This window comes from Dendrobates tinctorius, unplaced genomic scaffold, assembly GCF_039654945.1.
Source record: "Dendrobates tinctorius isolate UK_male_01 unplaced genomic scaffold, ASM3965494v1 ptg000228l, whole genome shotgun sequence".
Classification (NCBI taxonomy): domain Eukaryota; kingdom Metazoa; phylum Chordata; class Amphibia; order Anura; family Dendrobatidae; genus Dendrobates; species Dendrobates tinctorius.
In genome coordinates, this window is record NW_027361895.1 from 1,865,672 (window position 1) to 1,878,193 (window position 12,522).

Genomic DNA, 12,522 nt, shown 5'->3' on the forward strand with positions numbered 1-12,522 from the left:
CTTGGAGACGGAGGTGCGAGGTTCGGATTACGGGGGATGTTAGTCTTAGGTCATTTGTAGAACGGAGGGCACGTGTAGGGCGATAGACAGAGATGAGAGAGGAGATATAAGGCGGTGCAGAACAGTGGAGAGCTTTGTTGGTGAGAGAGATGAGTTTATACTGGACCCTGTAGCGAATAGGTAGCCAGTGTAATGACTGGCACAAGATGGAGGCATCGGTGAAGCGGCTGGACAGAAATATGACCCTGGCTGCCGCATTCAAGATGGATTGGAGAGGAGAAAGTTTGGTAAGAGGGAGACCGATCAGAAGAGAGTTGCAGTAGTCCAGACGAGAATGAATAAGAGCGACAGTAAGAGTCTTAGCAGTTTCAAAGGTGAGAAAAGGTCGGATTCTGGAGATGCCTTTTAAGGCTTCCTGACAGGCTGGCATTGCTGTTTACCCACTGCTCTGCAAACTGCTTTTTTAAAAGCAATCCAATCTCCCTTATCCTCTAGTCACTTTTGTCACAGCTGTGCCATCGAGCCTGTGACATAGCGCTCAGATATCAGTGGGCCTCACACAATCCAAAAGTGTCCAGTGTCCACAAGTGTCTGCAGAAATTCAAAATCTCCCTTATCCTCTAGTCACTTTTGTCACAGCTGTGCCATCGAGCCTGTGACATAGCGCTCAGATATCAGTGGGCCTCACACAATCCAAAAGTGTCCAGTGTCCACAAGTGTCTGCAGAAATTCAAAATCTCCCTTATCCTCTTGTCACTTTTGTCACAGCTGTGCCATCGAGCCTGTGACATAGCACTCAGATATCAGTGGGCCTCACACAATCCAAAAGTGTCCAGTGTCCACAAGTGTCTGCAGAAATTCAAAATCTCCCTTATCCTCTAGTCACTTTTGTCACAGCTGTGCCATCGAGCCTGTGACATAGCGCTCAGATATTCAGTGGGCCTCACACAATCCAAAAGTGTCCAGTGTCCACAAGTGTCTGCAGAAATTCAAAATCTCCCTTATCCTCTCGTCACTTTTGTCACAGCTGTGCCATCGAGCCTGTGACATAGCGCTCAGATATCAGTGGGCCTCACACAATCCAAAAGTGTCCAGTGTCCACAAGTGTCTGCAGAAATTCAAAATCTCCCTTATCCTCTCATCACTTTTGTCACAGCTGTGCCATCGAGCCTGTGACATAGCGCTCAGATATCAGTGGGCCTCACACAATCCAAAAGTGTCCAGTGTCCACAAGTGTCTGCCCGAAATTCAAAATCTCACTTATCCTCTAGTCACTTTGGTCACAGCTGTGCCATCGAGCCTGTCACATAGCGCTCAGATATTCATTGGGCCTCACACAATCCAAAAGTGTCCAGTGTCCACAAGTGTCTGCTGAAATTCAAAATCTCACTTATCCTCTAGTCACTTTGGTCACAGCTGTGCCATCGAGCCTGTCACATAGCGCTCAGATATTCATTGGGCCTCACACAATCCAAAAGTGTCCAGTGTCCACAAGTGTCTGCTGAAATTCAAAATCTCACTTATCCTCTAGTCACTTTGGTCACAGCTGTGCCATCGAGCCTGTCACATAGCGCTCAGATATTCATTGGGCCTCACACAATCCAAAAGTGTCCAGTGTCCACAAGTGTCTGCTGAAATTCAAAATCTCACTTATCCTCTAGTCACTTTGGTCACAGCTGTGCCATCGAGCCTGTCACATAGCGCTCAGATATTCATTGGGCCTCACACAATCCAAAAGTGTCCAGTGTCCACAAGTGTCTGCTGAAATTCAAAATCTCACTTATCCTCTAGTCACTTTGGTCACAGCTGTGCCATCGAGCCTGTCACATAGCGCTCAGATATTCATTGGGCCTCACACAATCCAAAAGTGTCCAGTGTCCACTAGTGTGAGCAGAAATTCAAAATCTCCCCTGTCCTATAGACACCTTGTACCTTGTTTTACATTACTATATAGTTTGTTTGATTTTGTCTACATTTTTACCAAAAATGAGGAAGGCTGGTGGAAGAGGCCATGGAATTGGGCGGGGGTTGGCAGCTGGTAATGATGGTGTTGGTGGTGGATCTGATGGTAGTGGCAAGAGCAAAATAGGACCGAATGCAGGAGGTGTTGAGCCTGCATCATCGTCTGGCTCCATAAGGCTTTGAAGGCTTAGTTTTCTAGGAGTTGGCAAACCGCTTTTAAAGCCAGAGCATCAGGAAAAAGTTTTGTCTTACATTGCTGACTCAGCCTCCAGCTCTATCGCCTCCTCTTCTTCAGTTGTAAAAAGTAAAAGCACTGAGTCGTCATTGGAGGCTCATGTTCATGAACCACACCTTTCCTTATGTCCTTCACCCCAACCAAGATTGAAGGATGACACAGGCCATACTACTGATTACTCCATGGAGCTGTTTTCACATACCATGCCTGGATTATCAAGTGAAATGGTGAATTACCCAGGCCAAGATTAATCTGACATGGAGTGCACTGATGCACAGCCGCTGATGGATGATTCTGCTGGTACATTCACTCAGAGCACTACATTGTCCTTGCAGTGTACAGAGCCAGATTCTGACCCTGATGAGACTCAGGTGCCCCTTCCCGCACACTATACCACCATACACGGTGACACAGAGGAAGGTGCACATGACATAGAAGAGGAGGTGATGGATGACCCAGGTGTTGACCCAGATTGGCATCCATTGGGGGAAGAGGGTGCCACTGCCAATAGCTCAGAAGAGGAGGAGGAGCATCCGCCGCAGGCATCGACATCGCAACAGCTGTTATCTGGCAGGCACGGAGCAGTCCAAAAACGGGTTACAAAAAGCCGAAAAGTTGCTGGACTGCTTGGCCAGACGGTCAAAATAGCACAGCGTGCAAGGACGCAAAATGTCTTCCATAGTAGAAAGAGTGCAGTGTGGCACTTTTTTGAACAAAATCCTAATGATCAGGCCAAGGTTATCTGTAAGAAGTGCGCAAAGACCTTTAGCCAAGGGAAAAATCTGAAAAATTTGAATACCAGTTGCATGCTTAGACATTTAACCACCATGCACTTGCAAGCGTGGACACAACACCAAACCTCATGTGCAACTGATCACAACGAAGGTAGTCAGCAACGCTACATTGTTTCCCCCACTGTAAGCCCACCGGTTAGCACAGCAGCAAATGTTGAGGTGTCGTTGCAAGGCCACAGCAGTCAGGGAATCCCACTGTTATATCAACGAAAGACTGATTCTAGACCATCAGAAAGAACACCCACTCCATCACCATCATCAACCCTCTCTCAGTCCACCCTGTCCACCGCTACTTCCACCATATGCAGCTCTCAAGTCCAGCTCACCCTCCCAGACACTATGAGTAGGTCAAGAAAGTACTCAGTCTCTCATCCGCGTACACTGGGTTTGAACGCCCACATTGCCAAACTAATCTCGTTTGAGATGATGCCCTTTCGGTTGGTGGAAAGCGCAGCTTTCCGCGAACTCATGGCCTATGCAGTACCACGCTATGACCTACCCAGTCGCCACTTCTTCTCTCGCAAAGCCATCCCAGCCCTCCACCATCATGTGAAAGACCGCATTGTCCATGCACTCAAGCAGTCAGTGAGTGGAAAGGTGCACCTCACAACTGATGCATGGTTCAGTCGGCATGGCCAGGGCCGTTACGTGTCCATCACTGCGCACTGGGTTAATGTGGTGGATGCAGGGTCCACAGGGGACAGCGGTGGTGGGACAGTGCTGCCTAGCCCACGGTATAGGAAACAGTTGGCTGTAGGCGTTCGACCCTCCTCCTCCTCCTCCAGAAGCAAAAGCTCGTCCACAGAGCGCAGTCGTACGAGCACTCCATCTGCAGCTGCCACTGTTGCACACGAGGTGTCCCCCTATCGAGCAGCTAGTGGAAAGCGTCAGCAGGCTGTGTTGCAGATGATGTGTTTGGGCGACAGACACACCGCCGAGGTGCTGGCCGAGTACTTGAAGCGACAAACTGAGTCATGGCTGGGCAGTGTACATCTTGAGGCAGGCAAGGTAGTTAGTGATAACGGGCGTAATTTTGTGGCAGCCATAGCCCTTTCAAAACTCAGCCACATACCTTGCTTGGCTCACACCTTGAACCTGGTGGATCAGTGCTTCCTCAAAAATTATCCGGAGTTAACAGCCCTGCTCCAGAAGGTGCGAAGACTGTGCGCGCACATCCGCCGGTCGCCTGTACACTCCGTTCGTATGCAGAAGCTGCAGCGATTGCTCCACCTTCCCAACCACCGCCTCATTATCGACATTGCAACAAGGTGGAACTCCACCCTGCACATGGTGGAGCGGCTGTGCGAGCAGAGGCAAGCCATAATGCATTTGTGGGAGGATACACGGCCAGGCACTTTGAGAGCAGACATGGAGTTGACCGGTGTGCAGTGGTCGAAGCTGAAAGACCTCTGTAAAGTCCTTCAGTGTTTTGAGGAATGCACATGGCTGGTAAGTGCAGACGACGCCATCCTAAGCATGAGCATCCCACTTATGCGTCTGCTCATGCAAACTTTGATGCACCTTAAGGAGCAGGCTTCTGCAGCCAATGTTGATGAGGAGGAAGAGGAGGAGAGAATCCTTGATGACATTCAGCCATTGTCTGCTCAGGGACCTCTCCTGGACGAGGTGGAGGAAGAAGAGGAGGAGGAGGATGATGGGGATGATTACTTAGGGGAGGAGGATGCATCTCGTGGGGCAAGTGAAAATGTTGGCGTGGCAAGGTCTGGTACAGGGTTTGTGCGTGACTGGAGGGATGTGGATTTGCCAGAAAGTGCTCCTCCAACCAGCACTCGCAGTGCATCATTGACACCGGGAACATTGGCCCACATTTCAGATTATGCCTTGCAGATCCTAAAAAGGGACCCCCGCATTGCCAAAATGATGAACGATGACGACTACTGGTTGGCCAGCATCCTGGATCCACGCTATAAAGGCAAATTACAAAACATCATGCCACAGGAGAACCTTGACCTAATATTGGCTAATAAACAAGCAACTCTGGTAAATCGGTTGCTTGAGGCATTCCCAGCACACAGCAGCGGTGATGGTTCTCACACGAGCCGTACGGGCCGGGGTCAGCTTGGCAGAGGTGTTCATGGTGCACACAGCAGAAGTGGCGTTGGAGACAGGGGTTTCATGACAATGTTGTGGACTGATTTTTCAAGTACCGCTCACACAACTGGTAATACTGCATCGATGGAAAGTGACAGGAGACAGCAGTTGTCAACTATGGTTACAAACTACTTTTCCTCCCATATCGATGTTCTCCCACACAGGTCATTCCCCTTTGACTATTGGGCCGCTAAACTGGACACCTGGCCTGAATTGGCACAATATGCCTTACAGGAGCTCGCTTGCCCAGCTGCAAGTGTGCTATCGGAAAGAGTCTTCAGTGCAGCTGGATCAATCCTGACAGAAAAAAGGACCCGTCTGTCAACCCAAAATGTGGATAATCTAACCTTCATTAAAATGAACCACGCATGGGTTTCCAAGGATTTTGTCCCACCTTCCCCTGATGACACATAGGGTGACAGAAAAATGGCTTGCTTTGGTCCACCTCTTCCTGGGACTTGACCTATTTCACCTTTTGCATCAGCTGAATGTCCAACATCAACATATGCCACTTTCTAAAACTCCCTAACTGTGCTGCCTCCCCCCCCATGGCCGGGGTCACCACCTAGCGCACGACACCGTGCGAGTGCCGTTGCCCTGGACAGGTGGGTAGGCCGACTCTTGGGCGCGGGCACTGGCACAGGGTCCCTCATAGTGCAATCAAGTGTCTCTGACGGTGGTGGTGCACACCCTCCGTCAGACACACCGCCGTACTATGAGGGGCCCAGTGCCAGTACCGATGCCCACTAGTGGGCCCCCCTTGCTTGGGCAGGGCCCCAGCATTTGCAATCTTTACCTCTCCCTGCTCCTCCGCTGTGTAGTCTGGGCCGTCAAATCCATACTGGGCCTAACACTGTCTGAGCCTGCTTCCTGATGTATAGACATATATTTTGAATGTGTACGCTATCCATAAATGTTATCTGGGGATACGGTACCCTTTCTCACCTTTGTGCAATCACGTGCAATCCATACTGGGCCTGACACCGTCTGAGTCTGCCTCCTGATGTATAGACATATATTTTGAATGTGTACGCTATCCATACATGTTATCTGGGGATACGGAACCCTTTCTCACCTTTGTGCAATCACGTGCAATCCATACTGGGCCTGACACCGTCTGAGCCTGCCTCCTGATGTATAGACATATATTTTGAATGTGTACGCTATCCATACATGTTATCTGGGGATACGGAACCCTTTCTCACCTTTGTGCAATCACGTGCAATCCATACTGGGCCTAACACCGTCTGAGCCTGCCTCCTGATGTATAGACATATATTTTGAATGTGTACGCTATCCATACATGTTATCTGGGGATACGGAACCCTTTCTCACCTTTGTGCAATCACGTACAATCCATACTGGGCCTAACACCGTCTGAGCCTGCCTCCTGATGTATAGACATATATTTTGAATGTGTACACTATGCTATCCATACATGTTATCCGGGGATACGGTACCCTTTCTCACCTTTGTGCAATCACGTGTAATCCATACTGGGCCTGAGAACGGTTGGCGAGCTGTTAAGCAAGCTACAGCACCTGTGGTTTGCACACGTAAGTTTTTCATTTTTTCAGGAATGACGGTTAGGCCTAATTCCGGAACTGCAGTTAACCTGCACTTACTGGGAAATCATCGTTCGCGGGTAATAATTGTAATCACAGATCCCCATCACTAACGTTGTTCAGCGGGTTATCTGCACCTGTAAGCGACAAACGCTGGCCTTTTCAGTGTAGCGCACATGCAGCCACGGACATGTAAGGGCATGACACACCAGTTATTGGCCAATCTCATGTGCCAGAGCCTCACGTGTCCCTCTAGTAAGCCGGACTCGGACCGCGGGGCATGACGGAGTCTCGTTCGTTAACGGAATTAAGCTTGCAATGTGTGCATCTGTTCTGTAGCTTGCATGGTTGAGGTTTCCCAGGTGGAGTCGAATTAAACCGTAGGCTCCACTCCTGGTGGTGCCCTTCTGGACATTCCTTTAAGGTTCAGCTTTGCAACCATACTGCCCACGTAAAACAAACACTTTGCCTTCATGAACGCTGCTTGGAGGGTCATGACTCATGGGAATAACGCCGCCCAATCAGTTAACCTGCTAGAGAGATCCTTCATTGCTCCCAAGCATGACATCACACTCCCTAGGAGGAAGGTAATGCCACTGTGGCGACCGTACTCCTGGGGGCGACACAAGTGCACTGATGCCCAGCCACTGCTCGATGAATCTGCTGGTACATTGACCCAGACCACTACATTCCCCTCGCATGCTACACGGCCTGAATCTGACCCTGATGAAACTCAGGTTACCCTTCCCATATACAGTTCCATCTTACACGGTGACAAAGAGGAAGCTGCAGATGAAAGTGCAGGTTCGGCCCACCCGCCATCAGACACACCACCGTACTATCAGGGGCCCTGTGCCAGTGCCGTCGCCAACGAGTGGGCCCCCCCTGCTTGCTCAGGATCACAGCACTTGCAAGGTTGAAATACTGTGCAGTGAGATGGAAGATGGGAACGACGAGGAGTCCAGACTAGTACAGGGATTCCCTAGCGAGGAGACTTATTTCATTGTTTTCAATGTTGGGACAGCAATTTTTGGGGAGCACTATACTCTGGAGAATGATAGATGGGGCCCACCATACACTGGAACATTCCAAAGGTGAACATCAGACACTGGAGCAGCATTTACAGGGCCCATTATACACTAGAGCATTAGAAATGGGGCCCATTATGTTTGGAGCATTATTTGGGCCCATAAGACAGTGGAGCTTCATCCCTGGGGACCAACATATACTGTAGCATTATGTGGAGTTCATCATATACTGTTTCAAACATTATATGGGACCAATGATTCTGTATGGAGAAATAGATGGGCCTTGTCATGAGATGTAAAAAGTGAAGTATTTTTCATTGTACTATACCGCTATTTCTCTGCCGTATCGGATCATGATGAGTTGTAGTATGTGTTAAAGGGGCGCTCTTTCGCCCAGGGCACATGAAAACCTGGAGCCAGCCCTCCCCCCCACAACTGTAGCCAAATAACCCCCATTTTTCAGTGCGTTACTTGTATTATGAAGTTAATTAAGGTTGACAAGCTTAAGTAAGAAGAATTGATGCTTTTGGCATTCAAATGGGCACTGTTGGTGTGTTTCCTGTCCTCCTCTCACTGCCGACTTTTATTCCCCATTGACTTACATTGGGTTTCGTGTTTCGGGACGACCCCGACTTTTCCCTATAATCGGACGATCTTGCTCGACCCGACTTTTGGAAAAGTCGGGTTTCACGAAACGTAATATAGCTAAAGGAACAAAAAAAGCGCAATAGGGTCTTATCCGGGTTATTGCAGAAAAAATAAATTAGAGTTTACTCACCCTTTTTAGGAGAGATTAAAGCATGTAGGATCAGTAATCTGCTTGCTGCACGTCCAAAGGTCAACTCTGCGACCGCTTCAACATCAGATTTCGGAATAAATTCTTGGACTTTTGTGCGCTACCAGATAAAATCACTAATCCAGTGTTTAGGAGAAAGATTAATCCATTTATTTCCCAACGCGTTTCGAAATGTATACCATTTCTTCTTCAGGGGATGACATATATGATCAGACAGAACTGTCACAGATAATATTATTTTTGAATCTTTTTTTGAACTTCTGTTCTATATAATCTGTGACAGTTCTGTCTGATCATATATGTCATCCCCTGAAGAAGAAATGGTATACATTTCGAAACACGTTGGGAAATAAATGGATTAATCTTTCTCCTAAACACTGGATTAGTGATTTTATCTGGTAGCGCACAAAAGTCCAAGAATTTATTCCGAAATCTGGGTTTCACGAAACGAAACGCGACCCTAAAAAACCAAAAGTCGCTCAACTCTAATGTTTACACCTTGATAGATTGAAAATTATTTTCAAATTTTGAAGAATTTGGGATTATAGTTGCATTCAGTTTCTATATTTAGCCTGCATCGTGATTCACTGCAGTAGTGCTGCACATAATTTGTTTGCAATAGACTAGAAACTACTTTAAGCTTTTGACATAATTTCACATAAAGATACACAACACAGAAAGCTTGTTGTCTGCGTCAAGTGCTCTATTTTACAGTGATGGGATTGTAAGTGCAGAGCTGTAGAGTCACCAGGACTGCCAACAGGGCATTACTGTCCTTACTGCCCTTTTGCACCAAGCCCAAGGGTATAAAAATGCATTGTGTGCTGGCGTGCCACCATCGACAGTGCACACGTCAGTGATGGAAGCTTTCCTGAAGCTCCAAGTATCCAAGGGAGCTGTCTCCACCTCTTCTGTGTCATGCTGTTGAAAGTACCTATGCGATGATGTCATTGCATAGGTGACGACATGCACTCACACCAGGATACCAGTCCAGAAGTGGAGCTGCATGGGATTGGATGAGAGGTAAGTAAGAAAAATGTTGTTTCTTTTTTTATAAAATGAATTAAATGGATGTGGGGGAACAAATAATGATGAACTGAGGGTGGGGGGGACAGCAAATGATTAATTGAGGGCGGGAACCTGGGACAGCAAATCATGAATTGAGGTGGGGGACGGGGGACAGCAAATAATGATGAATTGAGAGTGGGGGACGGGGACAGCAAATGGCGATGAATTGAGGGTGGGGGATGGTAGACAGCAAATGATGAATTGAGGGTGGGGGATGGGGGAGAGCAAATGATGAATTGAGGGTGGGGGATGGGGGAGAGCAAATGATGAATTGAGGGTGGGGGATGGGGAGAGCAAATGATGAATTGAGGGTGGTGGACGGGGGACAGCAAATGACGATGAATTGAGAGTGGGGGACGGGGACAGCAAATGATGAATTGAGGGTGGGGGATGGTAGACAGCAAATGATGAATTGAGGGTGGGGGATGGGGGAGAGCAAATGATGAATTGAGGGTGGGGGATGGGGGAGAGCAAATGATGAATTGAGGGTGGGGGATGGGGGAGAGCAAATGATGAATTGAGGGTGGGGGATGGGGGAGAGCAAATGATGAATTGAGGGTGGTGGACGGGGACAGCAAATGACAATGAATTGAGAGAGGGGGACGGGGACAGCAAATGGCGATGAATTGAGGGAGGGGGATGGTAGACAGCAAATGATGAATTGAGGGTGGGGGATGGGGGAGAGCAAATGATGAATTGAGGGTAGGTGACAGCAAATGATGTATTGAATGTGGGGAAGGGGGACAGCAAATTATGACTTGAGCATGGGGGAGGGGGAGATCAAATCATGATGAATTGAGAGTGTGGGGGAGTAAATGATGTATTGAGAATGGAGTATGGGGAAAGTAAATGATGAATTGAGGGTGGGGAGAGAAAGTGATAAAGAATTCAGGGTGGAGCGTAGGGAGAGCAAATGATGATGAATTGGGTTAGGTGCAGAAAATAATGATAAATTGAAGTTGGGGAGAGTAAATTATGTTGTATTGAGGATGGTGCAGAGCAGTTGATATTGAATAGAGGGTGGGAGAGAAAGAGGACATCAAATCACGAATTGTGGTGGAGGGGGGCATGTAAATATAATGAATCGAAGGAGCAGGAGGTACAGACAGGGGGTCGTTGAGGATGCTGACATGGCTGTGATTGGCCGGTGCAACCCATGACTCGGCGGATCGTGGGTTGCACCGCTATGTTATTCTCAGCCTGGTGCACTGTGTTCTAACATTAGTGTGTTGCATAGTGCCATAGCAGCCTGGTGTAGAGTACCTCAACAGCTTGGTGTAGTGTGCCCTTACAGCCTGGTACAGAGTGCCATAACAGACTGGTGCAGCATACATTGTGTTCTTAACCAACAATTTGCTTTTGAGTCCTTTGTGTTCTTGTTGGTGGACAAACCGCTGGGACAAAATAGCCCCATAGGTGAACTAACACAATTTTGCTCAATATTGACCAGAATTCACATAGCAGCTAATTGAATTGGTCAAATAAAGTGTCCATAATATTTCACATTTTGAAAAAAAAAGAGCTGACAGCAGAGATTTTTGATAAAATGTTGAATCCTTGGTTAGAAAACTCTTCCTGCTACACACTTATGTCATTAGTCCACTTCCCCCATTCTATATGTCTTACTGTGAGTGGCACTAGACAACCCTATAAATATTTCACCCAATGTTCTGTTGGATCACTACAGCTTTCTATGTAGGTTCCACTTGTCTAATTACCCTACTTGAGTATGCCATTAGTGCTGCAAAATTGGTTAGGCAGAGACCTAGAATGCCCTTTTCAGCAGTACAGGCAGCTTCCCTGGTGGTCTAGTGGTTAGGATTTGGCTCTCTCACCGCCATGGCCAAAGTTCAATTCCCGGTCAGGGAATGGTATCTTTTTGACTTAAGTTAACACTGGCTTACTTTGAGCTAATAAGCACTAAATTTCGTTACATGGTCTCCTAAGCTAGGCCACAACCTCTTTCCTCAAGTCACACCCACTTTTCATTAGGCCACACCTTCTTGCCAAACATCCCAGAAATAGGATCTTACAGATGAGGAAAATTTTCTTTGATAGTTTTAGAGTATTTTTTCTTCCTTTTTATCACATTTATTATTTGATTTGATTCACAAGTTGGTAAATACTATTTTTTTTTATTCTGTACTTTTTCTTCTGGTGTGTGCAACAAACTTCAAAATAAAAATCTTCTATGATTATTGCATTACTTCCTGCATTTTTTTATGCATTTCCCTCTTATTTAATGCATTTTTGGTGCAAATTTGAAGCAGACTTTTAAATGTTTTTTTATTCAATAAGAAAAACTTTGAGTCTGCAATTTAAAGAAGTAATTGAATTTTTTTCACAAATTTTTGTGGTCAGGAGTTTTCAAAAAAATCACATCCGATTTCCTTGGATAATTGAAAGCAGCAGAATTACTCTGCAAAAAAACATAGCAGAAAAAAATGCAGCACTTACATTATGTGTGAACAGAGCCAATATGTCTAAGCAAAGTGGGTGTGATTTCATGAAAACTTTCACCCACTGTGCGTCTAAAGATGCTGCTGAAGTGTGAAATTTTTGTGCTTCTTTTCTCTGTAGGCTTCAACGTGAAGCCTGAAAAAAACGTCACTCACATAATGAAAACCGCCTTCTCTCGACTAAAACCAGTTTGCCTGCATCTTCCAAGTCTGGATGCCTTAAAAACACAACTCTACGTGGATAGCTAAACAAGAGAAAAGAAAGAAGTGCACTAGCAATCTGAATACAATACAGTCACCTCCAACATATACACATGTGCTATCAGCATCTTCAGAGGAAGAAGACTTGAATCTAGCATCACCTATTGTGAGTAGCAATCTTAAAAGTCAATTTCGATCTTTTATGAGATAAATTTGAGATAAAAGTCAAACAAGGCACTCCATTTATAGATTTTCAGCTATTAACCTAATAAATAAATACATAAAAATAAAAAAATCTCATG